Source organism: Nycticebus coucang, chromosome 4 (assembly GCF_027406575.1).
Source record: "Nycticebus coucang isolate mNycCou1 chromosome 4, mNycCou1.pri, whole genome shotgun sequence".
Classification (NCBI taxonomy): domain Eukaryota; kingdom Metazoa; phylum Chordata; class Mammalia; order Primates; family Lorisidae; genus Nycticebus; species Nycticebus coucang.
In genome coordinates this window covers 115,189,284-115,216,715 of record NC_069783.1, presented here as the reverse complement: position 1 = coordinate 115,216,715, position 27,432 = coordinate 115,189,284, and the positions used below count along the sequence as shown (strand labels likewise).

The following is a 27,432-nucleotide window of genomic DNA, read 5'->3' as shown; positions in this document are numbered from 1 at the left end:
CCTTTGCACAGGGGACATAATAGGAAGCTATTGCAAGGAGCTTGGGGACTAGGGAGCATAAAGCATTTAGTACAGTGCCCGGCATGTGAAAGCAGTGCTTGAGAAAGGGAGCTGTGGTTATAATCACAGCATCCTTAGGTTTCACCCAGGTCTTCTGGTCCTCTTTTATTGCTCTCTGAAGTTGAGTCAGCCCCTTAAGGAGGGCTCTGCCTCTGCAGTCCAGCCCAGGGACAAAGCTCTCCTGCTCCTCACCCCTGAGAACAGATCCCAGCTTCCCCAGGCCCTCCTGGGATTGTCCTCCTAGAAATCCCTGCAACCCAAACTCTGAGGAGATGGTTCCCTCCGTTCTGGGCAGAATCTGCATGCGTGTTGCTAAGTAACCAACCCCCATCAGGTGCCAGCTGCAGCCTGGCAGCCGGATGCGGAGGAGGGATAACGTGAGCATTTTGAGGAGGGTCTCTTGGGGTGTCCTGAGGACCACAGGCTACCAACCAGGGCTATGCAGGAGACAGCTGAGACAGATGATCCACATGCCACCACCCAGGCCACAGCCCTCAGTGGGAGTCAGGACATAGCACAAAAAGCCCATGTACTTAAGGGTGGATCCAAGCATATTCAGACCCCAGCTCTACAATTTATGGGCTGTGCAGCCTCAGGCAAGTGACCAAACCTCTCTGAGCCTTGGATGGCCAGACATAACTGCAGATTCACCCTGAGGATCACATGGGATGTCATACATTAAAATGTCCAGCACACAATAAGTGCTCAAAGAACCTTGAAATATGAACGTATATTCAGTGATAAGCCCACTAATCTTGTCATCCATCAGTGGCGATAAAGACCAAACTCCTTAGCCTGTCCTTCAGGGCTGCCTCCCATGAACGCCCAGTTTTCTTCTCTCAAACTAATTCCTTACCAGTCCAAGGTTTCTGAACCTTGGTATTACTGATTTTTCCTTCCCTTTCCTTCCCTTCCCTTTTTCCCTTTCTTTCCTTTTCTTTCCTTTCTTTTTATTTTTTGAGACAATGTTTCACTCCATTTCTCAGGCCAGAGAACATTAGTGCATCAATGCTCACTACAGCCTCACACTCCTGGGCTCAGGCAATCCTCCTGCCTCAGCCTCCTGAGTAGCTGGGACTACAGGTGTATGACACCACATCTGACTAATATTTGAATTTTTCATAAAGACAGGGTCTCACTATGTTGCCCAGCTTGGTCTTCAACCACAGGTCTCAAGCAGTCCTCCTCTTTTAGCCTCCCACAGTGCTAGTATTACAGGCATGTGCCACCACTCAGCCTGCACTACTGACATTTTTAAAAGCAGCTTTATTGGCATGTAATTTCCATACACTACAATTCACCCATTTAAAGTATACAATTCATTTCTTTATAGTATATTCAGAATTGTGCAATCATCACCATAATCAATTTCATAACATTTTTTATTATTCCAAAAAGGAGCAGATAAACATTACTTCCCCTTTTCTTCCCAAACCCCCAGCCCCGGCAACCACTAATTTACTATCTGTCTCAATTATTTATTTATTTATTTATTTTTGAGACAGAGTCTCATTCTGTTGTCCAAGCTACAGTGCCTCGAACTCCTGAGTTCAAGCAATCCTCTTCCTCAGCCTCCCAAGTAGCTGGATCTACAGCTGCCACATACCTAGCTAATTTTCCTATTTATAGTAGAGATGGGGTCTCACTCTTTGTCAGGTTGATCTCGACCTCCTGAGCTCAAAGTATCCCCCTGCCTCTACCTCCCAGAAGGCTGGGATTACAGGCCTGGGCCACTGTGCCCAGCCTCTATTTTTTGAAAATGTTTAGTTGACAAAAATTGTATATATTCAAGGTGTACAACATGATGATTTGATATAAATATACATTGTGCAATGATCACTATGATCTAATTTATTAACACATCTATCACCACCCATAGTTACCATTTGTGTGTATGTGTGTGTAGTGAAGACATTTAAAATCTTTCTCACCAAGTTTCAAGTAAACATACAGTATTATTAACTATAGTTACCATGCTGTACAATTGATCCCAGAACGTAATTTAGCTTATAATTGAAAGTCCATATCCTTTGCACATCTTCCCCATCCCCCACCCTCTGCCAGGCCCTGGCAACCACCATTCTACTCTCTGCTTCTACAAGTTCAACTTTCTTAGATTCCACATATGTAAGTGAGATGAGGCATGTTTGTCTCTCTGTGTCTGGCTTATTTCTCCTGCAGATTCATCCATATTGTCTCAAATAGTAGGATTTCCTTCTTTTTGTAGCAGAATAGTATTCCACTGTGTACACGTACCACATTTTCTTTTCTTTGTCCACTCGGGTTATTTCTTTATCTTGGCTATTGTGAATAGTGCTGCAATGAACATGGCAGTTCAGACATCTCTTCAGCCTCCTAATTTCATACCCTTTTGGATATATACTCAGAAGCAGGATTGCTGAATTTTATGGTAGTTCTATGTTTAAATTTTTTAGGAACCCTCATACAGTTTTTCATAGTGGCTGTACCAATTTGTATCCCCCCAACATTATACAGGGACTCCCTTTCCAGCACACCCTTGCCAATCACTGTCTTTTACATAATAGCCATGTTAACAAGTGTGAAATGATATCTCATTGTGGTTTTGATTTGCATTTTCTTGATGATTAATGATGCGTAATGTCTTTTCACATAGCACTTAGCTGTTTTTATATCTTCCGTGGAAAAATGTCTATTCAAGTCCATTGCCCTTTTTTTTTTCTTTGCTGGGTTATTTGTTTTGAGTTGTGTAGGCTCCTTATATACTGTTGTATTTTAGATATTTACCCCTTATCAGATGTATGGTTTGCAAATATTTTCTCCCATTCCATTCATTTCCTTTTAATTCTGTTGATTGTTTCCTTTGTTGTACAAAGCCTTTAAGCTTGATTTAGTCCCATTTGTTAATTTTTTTGTTGCCCCTGAATTTGCATCCATCTGGAATCTCAAAATGTAACCTCATTTGGAATAAGAGTCTTTATTCCAAGGGTCTTTATTCCTTACCTTTTTTAAGGTAAGGATCAAAATGAGACCACACCGATGAGGATAGGCCCCAAATCCAATGACAGTGTCCTTGTAAGAGACACAGAGACACAGAGAAGAGATTCTCATCAAGGTGGAAGCAGATATTGGAGTGATGCATCTGCAAGCCAAAGACTGCTAGCAACCACCAGAAGCTACAACAGAGGCATGAGGTTCTGCCTCCAGTAGAAACCAACCCTGATTTCATATTTCTAGCCTCCAAAACTATGAGAGAATAAATTCCCGTGGTGGCCTAATACAAAATTCTTGCAATGGGCTAATAAAAAAATGACTCCTTACTCAAAAATGAGTTGATATGTAAGGCCATATGGGATAATGCCTCAGACAAAGGCTTTCTGAATCCTACAGGCTTATGCAATATGCCCCTACAATCACAGGTTAGTTAAGAGTCACACAGGTGAAGTTTCAAATTCCAATTCTGCCATCATATTTGATACCTAGGTTTCATCTTAATAAATCAAAATAATTTAAAGATGTTTCTTTCCCTCTGACTTAAAAGTCTGGCACAGACCTAGTTGTGGTGGTGACCAGTATCAGAGATTCAGGCTTCTCCTAGACAAATGCATCCCCATTCAGGATGCTACTTCATGGTTGAAGATGGTGGCCTTCACATTCCAGATGGCAGAATAAAAGATGGGATGAGGAAACAGCTGCAAAGAAGCAGCCATCTCTTGGAGAGGGTTCCTTGGAACCATGGCCCAGGACTTTTTTCCTCACATCCCTTAGCCATAATTAAGTCCTACAAAGAAGACTGGGAAATTCTGGGCAGTCATATTCTCTTCTAAAAATTAGATTCCTTTTCCTTTAGAAAAGAGAAAGAATTGATGTTGAGGGGACATGCAGCAGTCTTTGCCACACTTCTCCAGGTTTCAATTTCTTCTTCCATGATTTGAGAGTAACAATAGTTCTGCCTCATAGGTTGTGGTGAGAATTAATTGAGTTAGTGAGTATAAAGAGCATAGCAATCAAGCAATTAATATTAGCGATTATTATCATGATTAGTAAAACATCTTGATAGCAAATTAGCAGGAAGAAGTCACTGTTTTCCTGTGCCAAAGCAGGGCATGTCCAAGTTCAGTCAGGCTCATTACCTGGTAAACATGGGCCTCTCCGTGATGACAGGGAGCTTCCCAAAGAGATCATCAGGACTTGCTTTAACGCCCAGAGAACAGTCAGAGGTAAATTAGTGTCTCCCTTTGCATCCAGAAATCAACCTGAAATCCTCGAGGACTATTTATGCTCCTAAGGAAGTCAAAGGTGGCCCTTAAATTAACTTACACAATTCATTTGTTTTTCAAACCTGCTTGCAGAAGCCTGGGTGATGCACAGCTGGGCCTCACTTGATAGTAAATAGGAGAGGCACATGAGGGGTCACTGTCAATTGCAGGGACCCCAGAACAGGGTTGGTTGGAATCTTGGGCCTTTTGGTAGACGGGAGGATAGGGAGGTAGGAAATGGTCCTTGGGCTCTGAGGCTGAACAGCAAACCCCCTTCTAAGGAGCAGTTTTCCTTGGAAGAGAAAAAAGGTGGGTTTTTTTTTTTTTAACAGAGTCCTACTTTGTCACCCTCAGTAGAGTGCCGTGGTGTCATCACAGCTCACAGCATCTCAAACTACTGGGCTCAGGCAGTCCTTTTGCCTCAGCCTTCCAAGTAGTTGGGACTACAGGCACTTACCACAACACCCAACTACTTTTTTAGAGATGGGGTCTCACTCTTGCTCAGGCTGGTCTAGAACTCCTGAGCTCAGCCAATACCACCCACCTTAGCCTCCTAGAGTCCTAGGATTGCAGGTGTGAGGCACCGTGCTGGGCCGAGAAAAAAGGTTTTTATCACATTTTCTGATTTCAACACTAACAATTTGTCGTGGGTCCTAACAAACTATGATGTATCCAGCAGCCTCAGAAACATCCTGGGATTCCACTGGGGGCTTCTCATGATTTAGTTTGCACCAAGGCCTTGTTAAAAATGTTGTTGCTCACCACAACATTGACGTGAGCAATAGGGCGTATGAGGAGTTTGTTATAGTATTCTCTCTACCTTTATTTATTTATTATTATTATTTTGAGACAGTCTCATCTATCACCGTGGAGAGAGTGCTGTGGCATCATAACTCACAGCAACCTCAAACTCTTGGGCTCAAGCAATCCTTTTGCGGCTCAGCCTCTCAAATAGCTAGGACTCCAGGCACCCCCCACAACACCCAGCTAGTTTTTCTATTTTTCATAGAGACAGGGTCGCGCTCTTGCTCAGGCTGATCTTAAACTCATGAGCTCAAGTAATCCTCCCATCTCTATTCTCTCTAGTTTTATATATGTTTGAAATTTTCTATTACAAAATATTTTTTGCTTTTTTAATCTTATTTTTTATCACAGAAGATTTTTTTTTGTTTGTTTTGTTTTTTTTTGTAGAGACAGAGTCTCACTTTATGGCCCTTGGTAGAGTGCCGTGGCATCACACAGCTCACAGCAACCTCCAGCTCCTGGGCTTAAGTGATTCTCTTGCCTCAGCCTCCCAAGTAGCTGGGACTACAGGCGCCCGCCACAGCACCTGGCTATTTTTTTTTGTTGTTGTTGTTGTTGCAGTTTGGCCGGGGCTGGGTTTGAACCCGCCACCCTCGGCATATGGGGCCGGCGCCCTACTCACTGAGCCACAGGCGCCGCCCCCACAGAAGATTTTTAATTAAAAAAATAAAATAAAATATATATTTTTATTTATTTATTTATTTATTTTTTTTTTTAATTTGGCCGGGGCTGGGTTTGAACCCGCCACCTCCGGCATATGGGACCGGCGCCCGTACCCGCTGAGCCACAGGCACCGCCCAAAATATATATTTTTAAAGGCAGGCAGCAGACTCTAGCCCCAAGAAATTCTCAATCTGTAGGTCAGGGTGGAAACAGGAAAACAGGGATCTCTTTTAGTGTTCATATGGTTAGAAGAATAAAACATTTACTTCAGATTCATTCTGTGTTAGACTCATGGCAAGTGCTTTGTAAATAGTAGCAAATATAATCTCATGCCTGGATATCATCATTATACCCATTTTACAGATGATGAAACTGAGGCACAGAGCAATTTTCCTCCAACTGACAAGTGCACAGTTTAGGATTTGAACTCAGGCAACCAGGCTAAGAAACCAGGCTCCACCTTTTATTTCCTCTGCTTCTTATAGTTCTAGAAGCAATCACTACTGGCATTCCAGTTAACTCCTTTTAAACTTTTAAAAATGATCTACTTTTCATATTTGCCTATATCTGCATAAAGATAGTGGGGAGGACAGACAAGACATTCAGAATGGGGACTACCTGGGGTGGGAGGACAGGACACTTTTTCATACATTTTTTGGAACTATGTGAATATATTTCCTACTCAAAAAATTAATACATTGATTTTTGTTTTAAGAGAGAAATGACACTTAAGGAATACACGTCTAACCTTCTGGCTGTTATGTTCTCATAGACAACACTGGCAGCCTGGCTCAGTGCAGTTTTGCCACTAACAAGACAACTGGGCCTTAGTTTCCTCATCTATAATATGAGGAAGGGAAAGGGCGGATTGCTGGACCACGTTTTTTAAAATGGGTTTGGCAAACAGCTGTTCTCTCAAGAGAAATCCTTGTGCTGTTTTCTGTTCATTTCTGGTTGACATCCTACCACCTTTAATCAGGGCCCTAAGGCAGCTTTGGATAAAAAGATAAAAGAAAGATAAACAAGCATAAGAATGGGCAGACATCTGGCTGCCAAGACAAAAAGGGAAGAAGATGAAATACATGGTTCCCACTGAATGCCCAACGCTTTCTGCAGCCAAGCAGAGCTACATGTTACCTCTTCTGAGTTTCTACTCAGCATCTGGTATCTCGTACCTTTATTGTCATACTTCTCAGATTGTATAAGAACCTTTCTCCTACCTCACCTATTTGACTGATTCCTTGATGGTTTCTTATTTCCTCTCTGTTGGTCCAATCATTCATTCACCAATAAACATAATAAAGTTTCTAGTAAGTGCCACCCATTATTCTAGGAGCTGGGCTCAAGACAGCTGTGAACAAGACAGCCCAGCTCCCTGCCCTTGGAGGATTATATAATTACCAACTGTGATGAGTGCTTAAGTAGGAAAAGTCCCAGGATGGCAGATTATAACTGGGAGTCTGAACTAGTTATGGAAGGCTTCCTGGAGGAAAAAACGTTCCACCTGACATGAGGAGCAGGCATCACCAAGACAAAGAGAGTGGGAAGGGTATTCTGGGCAGAAAGGAGCAGAGCTGACCGGGTCTCACTATGGCAGGAGCTGAGACTGGAGAGGCTGGAAGTGAAGGGGACAACATAAGTCAGCTCTGGCGGTGCGGACGTTAGTCTTGGGTGATGTTATCAGATTTGGAAAGACCTCACTGACTGCAGTGTGGAGAACAGATTGAGGGAGAGCAGGAGTTACCAAGAGGAGACCCCTTAGAAATGATGTCCATGTCAAAAACAAGTTCCCAGGGGATTTTACCTGGCTATGCCAGGTACCCCAGAATATTCCAGAGCATCCCAGGAAGATGTACTTTCTTGAGCCTAAAAATATTCACACACCACCCCTCTTGCCCCTTCCCAGTCCCTCTCCAGCCCTCTTTCCCTGCTTTGCTTTTTTTCCATTGGTGCTCAGTAAAAGCACTGAGTACAGGTGTGAGTCAATAAGACCTTGTGATATCAGAACAGTTTCTGTCTGTGAACTGGACCTAGGCTGGCCCTCCCAAAGATACTAGCATTTCATAAGAGCTCTCAGCTCATCCCAAAATTTAAGGACTCAAAGTTCAAGGCCAGGAGTAGGTAACCTCCTGAAAGTATCTGAAGGCCAAGCTGAGTTGGAGAAAGGTCTCTGTTTGGCTGAAGAGGACAAAGAAGTAAAATGACTCTGTAGACACCAGCTGAGACCTAGGCAACAGGGGGAGGAGTGAATTCACCAAAGTGCTTGATTTCCTCAGCCACACACACCTATGGGTTGTCAAACAGATGATGATGATGATGATAATGATGATGACGATAATAATATTGAACATCACTGTAATGCACTGTTTACCAGATGCTGTTCTGAGTTCTTTATACATTAATGCCTTAACCCTCACAACAACCACATGAGGCAAGTATGTGGTTTTCTCCACTTTACAGTAGGAGAAGTTAAGGCACAGAGAAGTTAGGCAAGTTGCCAAGGTGACAAGGCTTGGAAATAGCTGAGCAAGAATTGGAGCAGGTGATCCTGGGCATAAGTCAGAGCAAAATACCTCACCCTCATTCTGTCACCCAGCCAAATGTGCTCCAAAGGTTTCTGGTCCCAAAGCCAGGGCTGGGCTAGCCCAGCCCTGCCCTCTTGTTCATGAAATTCCATTCAGACCACGTTTGCCTTCATGCCTCAGAGGAATGGTAGTGGCTATAGCCTGGGCCCCAGAGTCTCACTGTCTTCCCAACCTTGAACAAGTTGCCTGAGCTGTCTGTACTTCAGTTTCCTCATCTGTAAAGTGAGATGGTGATTGTACCCACCTTCTAGTATTGTTATGAGGAGCTGATGCGTGCAAAGAGCTTAGGATAAGCCTTAGCTCATAGTAAACACCCAATGAAAATAGCTATTGGTATGAGGGGGTGACTTTGCACATGGTGATCCCTCTCCTTAGAATGCCTTTCCCCTCCTCTGCCTGTCTTCATCCTGCTCATCTTCCCAGGATCATATCAAAAGCACCTATTCTGGGAAGTCTTCTCTGTCTCCCTCCTCCTCCTCCTAGAAAAATTAATGACATGGCTGAGTTTATTGAAGAGTTTTTTTTTTTTTTGAGACAGAGTCTCACTATGTCACTCTCGGTAGAGTACCATGGCATCACAGCTCACAGCAACCTCAAATTCTTGGGCTGAAGTGATTCTCTTGTCTCAGCCTCCCACGTAGCTGGGACTACAGGTGCCCGCCACAATGCCTGGTGTTTTGGGGTTTTTTTTGTAGTTGTCATTTTTGTTTAGCAGGCCCAGGCTGGTTCCAACCCACCAGCCTGGGTTTATTGTGGCCGGCACCTTTCCTACTGGCGCTGCCTGAAGGATTTATTGACAAAGATATGGGCAGGCTATGAAACACCTGCAAAAGACAGTGCGATCACCTGAGGATAGCAACCGCAGGGAGCTCACCGCCTTATCCTTGAAGCAGACAGGGAGGTGGAGGCTTCCAGAACCTATGCAGAGCAACTGCCCTGGCTAGGAGAGAGGCCCAGCTGAAACCCTGGATCTCAGTAGAAGAATGCATGGTGCCCCTGTCAGGAGGGGCTGGGAGATGAATGCCATGACCTCCCTCTCCTCCCACCCTTGGCACCGCTCTAGGGCCCTGACTGGCCAGCAGCAGAGGGCAAGGGAGTCTATAGATGTAGCTTCCCAGGTGCTGAGCAGTTGACAGGGATCTGCGGAGGACACCATGTGACACCCCATATCACCTGGGGTCACACTACTGGTTAATGGCAGAGCCAGAATTTGAATTCAATTTGTCTGGCTCTAGCATGTCTGGGGAACAGGGCATTGACCTTGAAACCTTTGAGAGGATTGGCCAAACCTCCCAGGACAGCTGCAGATGGAGAGTGAGGTCTAAAGCCCACTTTAGGGACTGGGGACACACCCCAACACTGGCACATCACAGTGACTGAGACTAATTGCATGCTCCTCAGCCTCTGTCTTTGGGTTCCTTCCAGAACTTTCTTGATCTTATCTGCTTTTTGGTGATGGGGTACTGTAATGGTTAAACAAACACAGGCTTCGTAGTCAGGCAGGCTAAGGTTCAAATCCCAGCTCAGCTATTTCTGAACTAAGCAATGAGGGATAAATGACATCACCTTCTGAGCCTTGGTCACCACATCTGTGCAATGGAGCTAATCCTTTTTCAAATCACAAAGGGCGAGAGTCCTGGGAGAGGAGATCATTCCACAGGACCCAACACTTACTAGTACTTTGTGTGCCAGGGCAACTTGGTTGCAGTTTCTATCCCTACTCAACCTTGACCTCTGTCTGTCCTCTGCTTCCAGCCAACCACTCTGCTCCTCCACCTTGCCAGAACCCTCCCTACTTCCAGAGGATCAAAGTCAAAGAAATTAAAAGCCCAGCAGGATCCCTTAAGATTCAGCCAGCTTAGCAACCTAGGCAATTAAGAAACCTCCCAGATATGAGTTCTGAGCAAATCCCATCTTTAAAAGTCCCCAATTTTAAACCCCTCTGAGGAATTAAATCTGGTGCCCTGCAAAGGTTTGTTGTTTTGTTTTGTTTTTTATAAAGTCCTTTGAATTGTTGAGAGATAATAGTCATCAGTATGTGCATCTTAGACAGGACTGGCCAATCCTCTCAAAGGTTTCAAGGTCAATGCCCTGTTCCCCAGACTAATACAAATTGAGGGGCATTTCTACCAGACCAACTGGTCTAGACTCTTCAAAAATGCCAAGGTCATGAATGACTGGAGTGCGGAAAAGGCTGAGCAACAGTTCTAGATGAAAAGGAACCAAAAAAATAAACAAATAAAAATCAATTGAAAGCACTGGCTGATCATTAAAAAGAAAAAAAAAAAAGGTGGCAGGAGAGGAGAATTTACTATGGGAAAATTTACCAGAGAAATTTTCCATGTCCTGTGGGTTAGATCATAGTATTGTAGTAAGTCTAAATATCCTGGATTTGATAATTATGCTTGATAGTAAGAGAATGCCCTTGTCTCAGGAGGTAAGCTCAGGTAAAGAGAGGCATCGTGTTTGTAACTACTCAAAATGATTCAGGGAAAAAAATGATATGCATTTTATGTGTGGAAAGTGAAATGACAAAGCAAAGGGGACAAAGTATATGCAACTCCTTTGAACTATTCTTGCAACTTTTTTGTAAAAGGGAAGTTATTTCAGTGAGAAGATTTTTTTATTGCAGATTCCTAGGTTGCAGACCCGTGGAGAACCCAAGTCACTAAACTTTTGGAGCTGCCCCGGAATCTGCAGTTTTAGCACGCTCTGCAGGGGATGTTGGCACACAGCAAGCCCGGGTAATTCTAGCTCTGCCAAGGTGCACTGGGCTCTGTTTCTGATCAGAAGACAGATGCACGGCCCGTGTGGGTTTTACACTCTGTTCCCTGCCGTTCCAGGCAACAACGAGACACTAATGGCAGGTTTACAAACCAACAGCCCCACCAGCTCCTCCAGATTCTTGCCCAGTTTTAAGCCATTCATAATTATAGGACTTAAAATACAATTTGCTAAGGACAATCTTCTTAGGGAAGGGAAATGGGAACCAAGAGTAAAGAAGAAGGCAACAAAAACAGGATCAAAGGGGACCCCGGCAGCCCAAAGGGCCCCTGTGTGTGTATTCATCAGAGGTAATGATGACACCACGTGGTTTTCATCCTCCTCCTTAGTCCTTTTTATTTGGGGATATTGGCAGCAGTTGCCATTTCTCAACACATTGGAGGCACCAACAGCTCCACTTGGCATTGATGTTCAAATACACCCTCCAGGGGCGGTTGGGGTGGGTGCTATCTCACCAAGACAGGGCTACTTTGCTCAAACAGAGCTTTGGAAAAAGTGACACCACTGCCACAGGGCAATTAGTAGAAAAATATCTCAACCAGAGGTATAACACAGCCCAGCCAGAGGCTTGCAAACCACTTTGACCAGGCCCCACAATAAGGAAGACATTTGCATCACAATCCAGTTCCCACGCTGTGATGAACCGCAACTGCTCCATTTCCTTTTTAGGAGGACCAGATTGCTCCAGCTGCGGGGACTGTTGTCCTCAGAGAGCCTTCAGCTGTGAGCTCCTGGGCTGGGCCCTGCCCCACCTGCAGAGGTCCACCTTGCTCAAGTCTTGCCAGTCTGGGCTGGCCCAAGTCTGGTGATTGATTGGACGGGAGCAGTACAAAGGTCTGGCTATCTGGGCTCAACTCCAGACAATTCTGAGGAGCTGCCCTAATTTCCAGGTTCCCTGTACCCTGGGTCAGTTTCTGCCCTGCTTCCTTCTGCTCTTTTCCCAGGAACTAATCCGCAGTGTGCTCTCTCCTCTGTCTCCTGAATGCCTGCTGGGGAACCTCACACTTATGAGGACACACGTAAGCAAAACAAGAGTTTAGCAAAACAAGAGTTTTGCAAAACAATATTTATCCTTTTTGCCATACATTCATGTTATCTATACTATTTCATTTATTTTAATGTTGGTCATGACCCACTAAGTGGATTTCATGACTCACTCAGCCATGGGTTTGAGAACACCAGCCTAGGCAATGCCCATGAAGCATGAAGGATGGTCACTATGTCCTTTGGGATGTCTCTGGCCACAAGTAACATGGGATAAATAATAACGCTTAATTTTTTGCATAACAACAGATTTGGCAATAAGAGGTTGCAGGGTTGGTTCATGACTCAATAGCTTCATGAAAGACCCAGGTTGTTTCCATATTTCCTCTGACATCCTTGTCACAAGATGGCTGCCACTGCCACTGCCAGCCATCGTACACTCCTACAACCACCTCCAAAGGAAGCAGAGGTGGAACGCATCTCTTCAAACATTTCTTTTAATTCAGAAAAAAAAAAAAAAAATTCTGCAGAAGCCCCAAGAGCAGAGTTCTCTTTATGTCTCCAAGTGGGCTATTATTCACGTCTAAATCAATCTCTGCCACCCTATACCTAAGGTTCCATTAGCAAAAACAAAAAAGTGAATACAGTCCACATCAGATATCCCATTCAGTTCTTATTTCCTTCTAGGGTCCCACGTCAAAGACCCTGAGGCAAGGGCAGAGTTGTTGATCTGACAGATTCACAGCCATCATACCATCATTCAGCATCCCAGACCCATGACTGACATCACTAGTCAATTACAGCAAGCAGGAATGCAGTTTCACAAGGTATCAACAAAGTACTCCATGTACCCATTACCAACTCATTAGAATTAGAACCTGAGATAAAATCTTGTTCCTGCCCTGACCTCTATACCAGCAGATAACAAAGGAAACTGATATAAGTGAGCTTTGACTAATTATTGCTCTGTACTTTCCAAACACTCTCTGACTCATGCTACCCATGTTTCCCTTCTCATTTGGAATCTTTTCTCCTTCTTTCTACTTATCTAAATCCCCCCTATCTTTCAAAGAGGTCCAACTCAAGCCCAACTCCTCCATGAAGTCTCTCCTAGCTATCTTGACCTTGTATGAAATTATTCACTGAACCTATTGACCAAACTTAACATCACTCCAAATGGGATAACCGGACACTGGGTGCTTCCTGATGTGGTATAGGCAAGTATCCCTATATATAATATACTTGTCAACAGTCCAATGTGAGTCTAATCCAGCCTGCAGTTCAACTACCAGGTTACAAGGAATAGTGCTAACAATAAATAGCACATGGGATGTAATTAGCAAAACTCTATAATGTCTGTAATGTTGGAAACTAAAGGACCAAGACTGACGGTTTTCAGCAAATAAATGGCATTTTTAAGAGAGGAAAATTTTTGTAGCTGTGTATTACTTATCTGTATGCCACAATAAAACTATGTAATAAACTACACTGGAATTTTATGCTTACACGTGAGGCCATGACTCTTTTGGTCTGGGTCAAGTTCAGCTGATTTGTGCTGGACATGGTCAGCTGGCTGGTCAGAGCGAATGAGCTGGTCTAGAATGTCCTCACCTGGGATAGCTTTCCTCGACATGGCCTTTCAACCCACAGATGGCTGCTTTCCTGGCTGAGGCAGTGGTCCAAGAGAACATGTGGAACAAGTTGTATCAAGCTAAAATAACTCAGCTTCACTTCTGTTGCATCATATTAGCTCAAGCAAGTCCCCTGACTGAGCCCAGACTCAGTGGTTGGAAAGAACCTCCATTCTCAACAAGACAAGCTACCAGGTCACCTTTCCGAGGGTGTAGAGACAAGAGAGAGGACATTTTATTGTTTTATTTATTTATTTTTTTCTAAGACAGAGTCTCAAGCTGTCACCCTGGGTAGGGTACTATGATGTCACAGCTTACAGCAACCTCAAACTCTTGGGCTTAAGCAATTCTCTTGCCTCAGCCTCCCAAGTAGCTGGGACTACAGGTACCTGCCACAATGCCTGGCTATTTGTTGTTGTTGTTGTTGCAGTTGTCATTGTTGTTTAGCAGGCCTGGGCCAGGTTTGAACCCGCCAGCCTCAGTGTATGTGGCTGGCGCCCTACCCACTGAGCTATGGGCGCTGCCAGGAGAGAGGACATTTTTGACAATCACTCCACCACCAGGTTGAAACACACTAAGTACGTATCAACCAAATACAATATGTGCTTCAACAAAGCAACTGAAAAACTGCATTTTTGTGGTAATTAGGGCAAATTGAACATAGAATAAATATGAAACGGTAATAAGGAATTGTTAGTTCTTTAAGTACCATAAAATATTGTGAATATTTTTCAATACCCTTATGGTTAGAAGTACATATTGAAGTATTTGTGGGTGAAATTATATGATGTCTGAAATTTATTTAAAGATATTTCAGCAAGAAGGTATAGTTCTAGCTACTTGGGAGGCCAAAGAGGGAGGATCAGTTGAGCTCAGGAGTTCGAGACCAGCATGGACAACACAGTGAATACCTGTCTCTAAAAAAATAAAAATAGGGCAGCACCTATGGCTCAAAGGAGTAGGGTGCCGGCCCCATATGCCGGAGGTGGCGGGTTCAAACCCAGCCCCAGCCAAAAACCGCAAAAAAAATAAAAATTAAATTAAAATAAAAAAGATATCCCAGCAAGAAAAGGAAGTAAGTGGGCGGCACCTGTGGCTCAAGGAATAGGGCGCCAGTCCCATATGCCAGAGGTGGTGGGTTCAAACCCAGCCCCAGCCAAAAAAAAAAAGAAAAGGAAGTAAGGTATGTGTAGGGGGTAGGAGATATAATAAGAATGACACAAAGCTGGTAGCTGTTGAAATTGGGTAATGCATACATGGGGGTTTATGATGCTATTCTCATGACATTTATGCATGTGTGCCTGAAATTTTCTATAATAAGAAATGTTTACAAATTATTCCTCGGCTTTCTTTCCCTAGTGTAGCTTCATAAAGTATGGTGTGATTACATAATCATGATAATGTGGTGGTTCAAGAACATTACAAGAGAAAGTCTCAGTTTGGAGCTATTCTGTCTAACACTTATCAAGCACTTGCTAATCTCCCTTCATAACAAAACAAGAGATGGTTTGGGCTCCAGAGCTCTTGGCAGGAACAAGATACACCGAGAATATGAGTATTGTATTATTGTTTGATTTTTGATGTTTTTGTTTTTTACCATAACCTTCACTCTACCATGAGTAATACTTCTTTTGCAGTTGTGGGTAGTGATACAAAGTTCTCTTTTGAAATGAATGAAGACTATAAAGAGTGAATTGATTTTCTTTAAGTGATTAACTCAGTAATGGTACAAATGATGAAAAGTTAGGGCTAAAACTGTGAAGATGGTTATTATCACAGCTACTCATTCTAGCAAACAATTTCAGATATCACCAGTTTTGCATAATAAAGTTCTACATCTCGAGTCACAGCCCAGTGCAAGTCAGTGGAGCCTTCTGTCCAAGGAGTTATTCAGGAACACAGGTTCCTTATGGCTAGTGGCTGTGAACCCTCTTCCACCCCTGGGCTTTGGAACATTCTGCATTCAGCTGACTGATCAGAGAAGTGAGAGAGACGCTGCAGTGTCACTTGGCATCACTTCTGCCCCAGTACTCCTCAAATACCTGAAATATGAGGGAAAACAGTCTGTAAGATAAAGCCCAAACTTCTCAGTGTAGAATACAAAGTTCTTCATGATCCTGGCTATGTCACTCAAGGTTCAATCAAAGAACCAGCGTGAGCATCAGAGGAGAAGGAATTTATTACAGGGCATAGACCATATATAGTTGTGGGAGATGGTAGAGGAGTCTCATCACTGATGTTAGCTTAGATTGTTACTTAGATTGGTTGTTAGGGAGTCTGGATATAACTGAGACGCAGGACAAGTTAGAACTTTGAGGATGAACTGGGCGCCACAAGAACAACTGGATCAATGGAAGCTGTGTCCACAGTGCCTGGGGCTTTGCATTGACCTTCAGAACATAAAAATTATGGCTGAGTTTTATTCCCACCTTCCAAATCTCACACAAATTTCTCTTGTAGCTGATGTGAACTCAGAACTGTATAGAGAAGGTAATTCTAAAAAATTAGTTCTTGTTAAACCTGACACAGAACAAGCCACTTCATGTTGGGGGACATACTAGCTTTGTCCCCCAGCTCATCTCTTCCACTCCAGCCATGCCAATGACTTGCATTTTTTTTCAATTATACCAGATGTTTCCTCATTTGACCATGCTGTTTCCTCTGCCTGGAATTTTCTTGCCTGTCACTATGTTGGGCTTAATTCATCCTCAGCTTTCAATAGCTAGTCAAATGTCATCTCTCCTAGGAAGCCTTTCCTGACATCTCCAGGTAGAAATGGGGAGAATGGTAGGGTCATAAATACTGTGGAATGTTGTGCAATTTGTAACCTTTCTCCACAACCTGTTCTCGACAACACTCTGGCAAAGTCGCTGAACATACTAAATGCTGAGTGTAAATGGATTTCTTCTCAAAGATAGTAACAAGGAGGCTGGGTGCAGTGGCTTATGCCTGTAATCCTAGCCCTCTGGGCGGCCCAGGGGGCTTGAACTCAGGAGTTGGAGACTAGCCTAAGCAAGAGTGAGACCCTATCTCTACTAAAAAGAGAAAAACTAGCTGGGTGTTGTGGCAGGTGCCTGTAGTCCCAGCTACTCAGGAGGCTGAGGCAAGAGGATTGCTCAAGCCCAGGAGTTTGAGGTTGCTGTGAGCTATGATGCCACTGCACTCTACCCAGGGTGCCAGAGTGAGACTCTGTCTAAAAAAAAAAAAAAAAAAAAAAAACAAAAAAGGAAGGGGGCGGCACCTGTGGCTCAAAGGACTAGGGCACTGGCCCCATATGCCAGAGGTGGCGGGTTCAAACCCAGCCCTGGCCAAAAACTGCAAAAAAAAAAAGGAAGGCCAGGCACAGCAGCTTACATCTGTAGTCCTAGCACTCTGGGAGGCTGAGGTGGGTGGATTGCCTGAGCTCAGGAGTTCCAGACTAGCCTGAGAAAGAGTGAGACCCCGTCTCTAAAAAATAGCCAGGCATTGTGGCAAGAGCCTGTAGTCCCAGCTGCTTGGGAGGCTGAGGCAAGAGAATTGCTTGAGCCCAGAACTTTGAGATTGCTGTGACCTGTGACACAATGGCACTCTTCCCAGGGTGACAAAGTGAAACTCTGTCTCAAACAAACAAACAAACAAACAAACAAAAAGATAGTAACAAAGCTGGGCTTCTCATTTCGGTTTGACTCGGGGTGGAAGCAAGATAGCTCATACGGGCACAAGAGCCCTGGGAAGCCCTGGGCCACCCTGCTCTGACATCTGCAAGGCCCAGGATGAGAAAACAAATGGAGGTTCCCAGGCCATGTATCTAAATATCTCCATGCCATAGATCGAGCTTACAAAATTTTAAGTAAAATATATCCTAACATCCTCTTTTAACAAATATATCTTCATCACAACAAAGTGAAAAAAGTATATACAGCTATAGTTTTTAATCTGCCTGAAAATTTTCAAAATATCAGAGATGTGAATTAAATTATGATTGTTCATGTCTAGGTGTTGTATTGAAAGGCAAAGATATCTAAATGGGTAATTTTGAAAGACACACATATTGCTGGACCTCCAGAAGAGCTGTGCTGCGACCTGCGACCCGCACCTGCCTGGACTTGCATATGAGTGGCGCCGCAACCCGTGCCCACTGGGCCTCCACACGCCCAGACCAGCAACTGCAGGAGCCACACAACCCCACGTCCTCCCCCCTGTACCCTCTCTGCCTCCACACTGGCCCGCTCATCTGGCAAGGGACTCTGGTAGCCGCGTGCCCTCCAGAGCCCTCCCTGCCTCTGCGCGGAGCCCTTCTCCTGGCCAGAGACTGCTGGAGCCTTGGGCCCTCTGTGCCAAAGTCACTGGGCGCCACGCACCCCCAGAACCATGTGCACCACACCCCACCCTATTGCTGGATCCGGGTTTGTCACACTCCAGAGCTGAACAGACATGCCAGTAAAGACACAATTGCAAACTCCTGTTTTCCCTGGGAAGCATTCCCTGGCTCCCCTGCCCTTTGGCAAGAGTAAATCAGGTCTCCCTTTTAGAAGTACTTGTGGTCTTTCATAGTGGTTAGCCCAATAAGGCAATGGTGAAAAACAATCATGAGGGAAAATCAACGGAAAAACTCTGGCAATACGAATAATCAGAGTAGATCAACTCTCCCAAGGAACAATGGGGCAGACACAGAACAAGATCCCATGCACAAACAAATAGCTGAGATGTCAGAATTCAGAATCTGGATAGCAAATAAAATCGAATTAGAATTCCAAGCAGTAACCCAAAAGATGTCTCAAGAATTCAAAGACCAAATGACCAAAGATTTTGACACATTGAGACAAGAAGTTGCAGCCCTCAAAGATCTGAGAAACACCGTAGAATCCCTCAGTAACAGAATGGAGCAAGCAGAAGAAAGGATTTCTGACATTGAAGACAAAGCTCTTGAATGCTCCCAAACTCTCAGAGAGGAAGAGAAGTGGAGGGCAAAAACAGATCACTCTCTCAGAGAGCTTGGGGATAATTCGAAGAAAACCAATATTCATCTTACAGGGATCCCCGAAAGCAACAAAGTAGCTTCACAAGGCACAGAGTCTCTTCTCCATGAGATTATGAAAGAGAACTTTCCAGACATGCCAAGAGATTCTGAAATTCAGATAGCAGATAGTTTCAGAACTCCAGCACGGCTCAACTTGAATAAGACATCCCCTAGACACATCATAATCAATTTCACTAAAGCTAATATGAAGGAGAAAATTCTGAAAGCAGCCAGACGAAAGAAAACCATACCTACAAAGGGAAGAATATTAGAATAACTGCAGATCTCTCTGCTGAAACCTTTCAAGCTAGAAGAGGATGGTCATTGACTTTTAATCTCCTAAAACAAAATAACTTTCAACCCAGGATCCTGTACCCAGCTAAACTGAGTTTCATTTATGATGGAGAAATTAAATACTTTAATGACATTCACATGTTGAAGAAATTTGCCATAACTAAACCAGCTCTCCAGGATATTCTCAGACCTATCCTCCATAAAGACCAGCGCAATCCTCCACCACAAAAGTAAACCCACCCAGAAAATTTTGATCAAACTCCAACTTCCACAGTCGCAAAAGGATTAAAAATGTCCACCGGACTCTTGAAAGGCTTATCAATATTCTCAATTAATGTGAATGGTTTAAATTGTCCTCTAAAGAGGCACAGGTTGGCTGACTGGATACAAAAACTCAAGCCAGATATCTGCTGCATACAAGAATCTCACCTTACATTAAAAGACAAATATAGACTCAAGGTGAAGGGATGGTCATCTATACTCTAGGCAAATGGAAAACAGAAAAAAGCAGACGTTGCAATCCTATTCACAGATACAATAGGCTTTAAACCAACCAAAATAAGGAAGGATAAGGATGGACACTTCATATTTGTTAAAGATTTCAATTATTAATATTTATGCACCCAACCAGAATGCACCTCAATTTATACGAGAAACTCTAACAGACATGAGCAACTTGATTTCCTCCAGTTCCATAGTAGTTGGAGATTTTAACACCCCTTTAGCAGTGCTGGATAAATCCTCCAAAAAGAAGCTAAGCAAAGAAATTTGAGGTTTAAACTTAACCATTCAACATCTGGACTTAACAGACATCTACAGAACATTTCATCCCAACAAAACTGAATACACATTTTTCTCAGCAGCCCACGGAACATACTCCAAAATCGACCACATCCTAGGCCACAAATCTAACCTCAGCAAATTTTTAAAAATAGAAATTATTCCTTGCATCTTCTCAGACCATCATGGAATAAAAGTTGAACTTTTAAAATAATAAAACAACAGGAATCTGCATACCCATACAAAACATGGAAGCTAAATAACCTTATGCTGAAGGATAGATGGGTTATAGATGAGATTAAGAAGGAAATCACCAAATTTTTTAAACAAAACAACAATGAAGACATGAATTATCAGAACCTCTGGGATACCGCAAAGTCCTAAGAGGGAAATTTATAGCACTGCAAGCCTTCCTCAAGAAAACGGAAAGAGAGGAAGTTAATAACTTAATGGGACATCTCAAGCAACTGGAGAAGGAAGAACACTCCAACCCCAAACCCAGCAGAAGAAAAGAAATAACCAAAATCAGAGCATAATTAAATGAAATTGAAAACAAACGAATTATACAACAGATCAATAAATCCAAAAGTTGGTTTTTTGAAAAGATCAATAAAACAGATTTGGCCAACCTAAACAGGAAAAAAAGAGTAAAATCTCTAATTTCATCAATCAGAAATGGTAAAGATGAAATAACAACAGACCCCTCAGAAATTAAAAAAATCCTTAATGAATGTTACAAGAAACTACTCTCAGAAATATGAAAATCTGAAAGAAATCAACCAATACTTGAAAGTATGCCACCTACCAAGACTTAGCCAGAACGAAGTGGAAATGTTGAATAGACCTAAGTTCTGAAATAGCATCAACTATACAAAATCTCCCTAAAAAGAAAAGCCCAAAACCAGAAGGCTTTACATCAGAATTCTACCAAACCTTTAAAGAAAAACTAGTACCTATATTACTAAACCTCTTCCAAAATATAGAAAAAGAAGGAATACTACCCAACACATTCTACGAAGCAAACATCACCTTGATCCCTAAACCAGGAAAAGACCCAACAAGAAAAGAAAATTATAGACCAATATCACTAATGAATATTGATGAAAAAATACTCAATAAGAGCCTAAAAACAGAATCCAACAACAGATCAAAAAAATTATACACCATGACCAAGTGGGATTTATCCCAGGGTCTCAAGGCTGGTTCAATATACATAAATGTATAAATGTAATTCAGCACATAAACAAACTAAAAAATAAAGACCATATGATTCTCTCAATTGATGCAGAAAAAGCTTTTGATAATATCCAGCATCCCTTCATGATCAGAACACTTAAGAAAATTGGTATAGAAGGGACATTTCTTAAACTAATAGAGGCCATCTACAGCAAACCCACAACCAATATCATATTGAATGGAGTTAAATTGAAATCATTTCCACTTAGATCAGGAACCAGGCATTGTCTGGGGAGTCCTCCTCATAAAATATTGTGCCTATTGTCTCCATTGCTCTTTAACATTGTAATGGAAGTTTTAGCCATTGCAATTAGGGAAGAATAGGCGATCAAGGGTCTCCACATAGGGTCAGAAGAGATCAAACTTTCACTCTTCGCAGATGACATGATCGATATCTGGAAAACACTAGGGATTCTACTACAAAACTTAAGAAGTGATCAAGGAATACAGCAATGTCTCAGGCTACAAAATCAACACCCATAAATCTGTAGCCTTTATATATACCAACAATAGCCAAGCCGAAAAAACAGTCAAGGACTCTATTCCTTTCACAGTAGTGCCAAAGAAGATGAAATATTTGGGAGTCTATCTAACATAGAACATGAAAGATCTCTATAGAGAGAACCATGAAACTTTAAGAAAAGAAATAGGTGAAGATGTTAACAAATGGAAAAACATACCATGCTCATGGCTAGGAAGAATCAACATTGTTAAAATGTCTATACTACCCAAAGTAATATATAATTTTAATGCAATTCCTATTAAAGCTCCACTGTCATATTTTGAAGATCTTGAAAAAACAATACTTCGTTTTATATGGAATCAGAAAAAATCTTGAATAGCCAAAACATTACTCAAAAATAAAAACAAAGCAGGAGGAATCACGCTATCAGACCTGAGACTGTACTATAAATCGATAGTGATCAAAACAGCATGGTACTGGCATAAAAACAGAGAAGTAGATGTCTGGAACAGAATAGAGAACCAAGAGATGAATCCAGCTACTTACCATTATTTGATCTTTGACAAGCCAATTAAAAACATTCAGTGGGGAAAAGATTCCCTATTTAACAAATAGTGCTGGGTGAACTGGCTGGCGATGTGTAAAAGACTGAAACTGGACCCACACTTTTCACCATTAACTAAGATAGACTCTCACTGGATAAAAGATTTAAACTTAAGACATGAAACTATTAAAATACTTGAAGAAAGTGCAGGGAAATCTCTTGAAGGAATCGGCCTGGGTAAATGTTTTATGAGGAGGACTCCCCAGGCAATTGAAGCAGTATCAAAAATATACTACTGGGACCTGATCAAACTAAAAAGCTTCTGCACAGCCAAGAACATAGTAAGTAAAGCAAGCAGACAGCCCTCAGAATGTGAGAAAATGTTTGCAGGTTATACCTCCAATAAATGTTTAATAACCAGAATCCACAGAGAACTCAAACATATTAGCAAGAAAAGAATAAGTGATCCCATCTCAGGGTGGGCAAAGGACTTGAAGAGAAACTTCTCTAAAGAAGACAGACGCACGATCTACAAAGACATGAAAAAAAGCTCATCCTTAATCATCAGAGAAATGCAAATCAGAACTACTTTGAGATATCACCTAACCCCAGTAAGAGTAGCCCACATAACAAAATCCCAAAACCAGAGATGTTGGGGTGAATGTGGAGAAAAGGGCACACTTCTACACTGCTGGTGGAAATGCACACTAATATATTCCTTTTGGAAGGATGTTTGGAGAATACTTAGAGATCTAAAAATAGACCTGCCATTTGATCCTATAATTCCTTTACAGGTATATACCTAGAAGACCAAAAATCATAATATAACAAAGACATCTGTACCGGAATGTTTATTGCAGCCCGATTCATAATTGCTAAGTCATGGAAGAAGCCCAAGTGCCCACTGACCCACAAATGGACTAGCAAATTGTGGTACATGTATACCACGGAATATTATGCAGCCTTAAAGAAAGATGGAGACTTTACCTCTTTCATGTTTACATGGATGGAGCTGAAACATATTCTTCTTAGCAAAGTATCTCAAGAATGGAAGAAAAAATATCCCATGTACTCAGCCCTACTACGAAGCTAATTTATAGCTTTCATATGAAGGCTATAACCCAACTATAGCACAGAATATGGGGAAAGGGCCAAGGGAGGGGAATGGAGGGGGGAGGTTAGAGTGGAGGGAAGGCAATGGGTGGGGCCACACCTACGGTGCATCTTAGAATGGTTACAGGCGAAACCTACTAAATGCAGAATACAAATGTCTACATACAATAACTAAGAAAATACCATGAAGGCTCAAAAAAAAAAAGTAAGGTACACATATTAAAAATTATTGTATATTTATTCATAGGCTTTTTCCTTGCCTTCATTTTAGCAAAATCACTCATGTTGGCATAATCAGGATTTTTACATAATTTGTCTTCTATTGACAGTGATGATATAAAGGAATAAAAAATGAAACATAGCAATTAAATATGCCTAGGGGATAGAAAAAATAAAACATAATCAGCTCAAAGTATACAAAATTTAAATATATTTTCATTAGAAGTGTAAAGTAAAGGAAATGTAAAAAATTAAGTAATATTATTTTATTCTTTCAAAAGTTGTTTTTCTCTTAAAATGTTTTTAATTGTTTCTGCTAGCATTATCTATTAAATTGAAATGATCTTTAAAAATCAAAAGGTAGGCGCCAAGCCTATGGCTTAAGCGGCTAAGTCGCCAGCTACATACACCTGAGCTGGCGGGTTCGAATCCAGCCCAGGCCTGCCAAACAACAATGACGGCTGCAACCAAAAAAATAGCCAGGCGTCGTGGGGGGCACCTGTATTCCCAGCTACTTGGGAGGCAGAGGCAGGAGAACCGCTTGAGCCCAGGAGTTGGAGGTTACTGTGAGCTGTGATGCCAGGTCACTGTACCCAGGGTGACAGCTTAAGGCTCTGTCTCAAAAAAAAAAAAAAAAAAAAAAATATATATATATATATATGCACACACATATAAATCAAAAGGTAAAATATAAATGTCAAAATTAAAATAATCTTTTTTCTTTCTTTTTTGTTTCTTCACTCTGAGAACCTAAACATAACCTTTTTTTTTTTAGACAGAGTCTCACTTTGTTGCCCTTGGTGGAGTGCCGTGGCTTCATAGCTTATAGCAACCTCACACTCTTGGGCTCAAGCAATACTTTTTGCTCAGTTTTTCATAAATAGTAGATATAGTAGAGACAGGGTCTCACTCTTGCTCAGGCTAGAAAAATAACCTTTTAAAACAATTTATTTAAGTAATTCATGAACTAATTTTAAAATTGAATTTAGTTTAATTTTAAAATTTAATTAAATCTTAATAAATATTAAAAAATAGAACGACTAACAATTTTAGAGTCCATTGTAAAGAATGTATCCTACTTCATGCATTCTACATCCAGATCTACATACATTCAAATTTAAGAGTAATATGAATTGTTTAATATTTTAAAAGGATCCTCTGTTGCTGTGTTAGTTACATATTGCTGTATAACAAGTCATCATAAATTTGGCAGCTTACGATGACACAGATGTACTATCTCACAGTTTCTGTGGTCAGGAATCCAGATAAGATTTAACTGGGTTCTTGGCTTCCAGGTCTTACAAGGCTGCAAACAAGGTGTGAGCCAGGCATGGGGTCTCATCCGAAACTCAACTGGGGAAGGATTTGTTTCTAAGGTCATCCGGCTGCTGTGGATCCAATTCCTCACAGACTGTCAGATTGAGAGCATCCACTCCTTGCTAGATGTTGGATGGAGGCCGCCCTCAGTTTCTCACCACCTGGGCCTCTTCATCTGGTAACTGACATCATCAAAGCCAGCAAAGGAGAGCAGCGAAAGGGAGAGTCTGCAAGCCAGACAGCAGTTACAATCCTCTGAAACGTAGTGACAGATGGGAAATTCTGTCAGCCTTGCTCTATTCCATTGGCTAACAGCGAATCACTGTTCCCACTCACCCTAAACAGGATTACACAGGTTATGAATGCCAGAGGCAGGGATCATGGGGGAACATTTTAGATTCTGTCTCCCACAGTTGCTTTATGTAGTTGTGGCAAAGTGCACACATTGTTGCACTAATGCATGAGCCCCTCCAGAACCACAGATGGGTGCACAATAAGAAGCCTAAGAGTTCTTTATGCATTGATGCTATCATAGAGGAAGGATTTGGCAAGTTAATTTACTGGTCTTTGTTCTTATCTAAGTACTTCAACTCTCAAATTATCCCTGCCCTATAAGCACATCCATCTCCCACGTTGTCAGCAGCCCAACCTGTGAACCTTCACTGCATTAGGACATAGTCGTTATTTTGAAGACACAGTCTAAGAGATGTGGAGAACCTTTTCCCCTGTGGTCTGAATGGCATTAGTAATGAGAGTGGATAGTTTGGATTATGAGCTGTGTTATGACAGCCCTGAACACCAGACTCCAAATGACAGACTCTGAGTGAAAGAGGCCCCCATGTGTGTTTTTGTTTGTTTGTTTTTCATTGAGACAGAGTTTCACTTTGTTACCCTAGGTAGAGTGCCATGGTGTCACAGCTCACAGCAACCTCAAACTCTTGGGCTCAAGCGATCTCTTCCCTCAGCTTCCCCAATAGCTGGACTGCAGGCGCCGGCCACAAGGCCTGGCTATTTTTTTTTTTTTTTTAGCAGGCCTGGGCTGGGTTCAAACCCACCAGCCCCGGAGCATGTGGCCAGTGCCCTAAACACTGAACTACATGCACCCTCCCCCATGTATGTTTAAAGAAACTCTTTTAGGGTTTATTTCAGAGCTGCTTGAGTATCCTCACCACATGGTGACTGGATTCTCCCAGAGCAAGTGGTCCAAGAAAGAGAGAGAGCAAGGTAGAAGCCACAACATCTTTTATGACCTAGTTTTGGAAGTCACACGCCATCATTTCTGCAGTATCCATCTGGTCACCCAGGTCAACCCTATTCAGTGTGGGAGGGTGCTACACCAGCACAGGCAGGATTTTAATATACCCCCAAGATTCTACCCCCTGGTGCACATACCCTATATAATCTCTGTCTCTTGAATGTGGTAGGATTTGTGAATTTAGTGGGATATTGCTCTCACGATTGTTATGCTATAAAGCAAAACAAGATGTATAGATTTAATTAAGATCCCTAATCAGCTGAATGTGAGTTAATCAAAAGAGAGAATGCCCCAAGTTCCCTGACCTAATCAATTGAGTCAGAGAGATTCAAAGCCAAAAAGATTTCTCTCGCTGGTCTTGAAGAAGCTGCAAATAACTATGTATCAATTGCCTATGGAGGGGTCCATGTGGCAAACATTTGAGAAGGGCTTCTAGGAGCTGTGAGTGTTTCCCTTCCCTGTTGACAGAAAATAGATGCCAGTGTGAATTCCAGGAGGCAAGAATTCCTAGGGACTGGAGACTGGCTACCAAAACCTAGTATTGAGGGAAGATACCCGAGCAGCGTGAGGTCAAGAAGAACAGGTCTTCTCAAGACCACAAGGATACACCTGGAGGGTCCTCTCTATGGTGACTCAGCTCTTTGGAATTTGTAAACTTAACTTCCTGGGAACTTGGAAATTACTCCTCCTGTAATACCATGGAGGCTAGAATAGCATCTCCTGCTTGATTCAAACTACCCAACGAGAAGGGTACCTATGGGTTGGAACATTTTTTTTTTTTACATTGTCCTTTATATTTTTTTATTTTATCATCATTTTTTTTGAGACAGAGTCTCACTTTGTCGCCCTCAGTAGAGTGCTATAGCGTCACAGCTCACAGCAACCTCCTGCTCTTGGACTTAGGCGATTCTTTTGCCTCAGCCTCCCAAGTAGCTGGGACTACAAGCGCCCGCCACAACGTCCGGCTATTTTTTGTTGCAGTTTGGCAGGGGCTGGGTTTGAACCGGCCACCCTTGGTATATGGGGCTGGAGCCCTGCTCACTGAGCCACAGGAACTTTTTGACTGTCAATAAAAGGGAAAGAACAAGCCAAATGGGGAGTGTGGCCATTTGGAATTCTTCTAAGCAGTAAGCTCCCAGCTGGTAAATAAAGCCCTTCCTCTTATAAACATGGTGTTTGGGTGCTCTTTCTCTCTCTTGGGCCTCGTCTTCCTGCAGCAGTATTGCCAGAGCTCTTCCCTTTTGCCTCTGGTTTGTGTTGCCTACTTTTCTTCCTTCTACTTCCCATATACAGCCTTCTTTATGCTTCTCATTCATTCATCCACTCACTTCACTCATTCACTCATTCCACAAACAATTCCCGATCCCCTACTCTATTCTTGTCCAGTTCTAATTCCTGGGGACACAGAAGTGACTCATGTATTCCCAGACCAGGAGCTCTGATTTGGAGCAGGAAGCACCCCA

General features: G+C 42.4%; 1 pseudogene; it reads left to right on the top strand.

The window, feature by feature from the left end:
• The first annotated feature begins 4,181 nt into the window (after nt 1-4,181).
• LOC128584390 (60S ribosomal protein L31-like) overlaps nt 4,182-27,432 on the top strand; it is a 43,241-nt pseudogene continuing 19,990 nt past the window's right edge.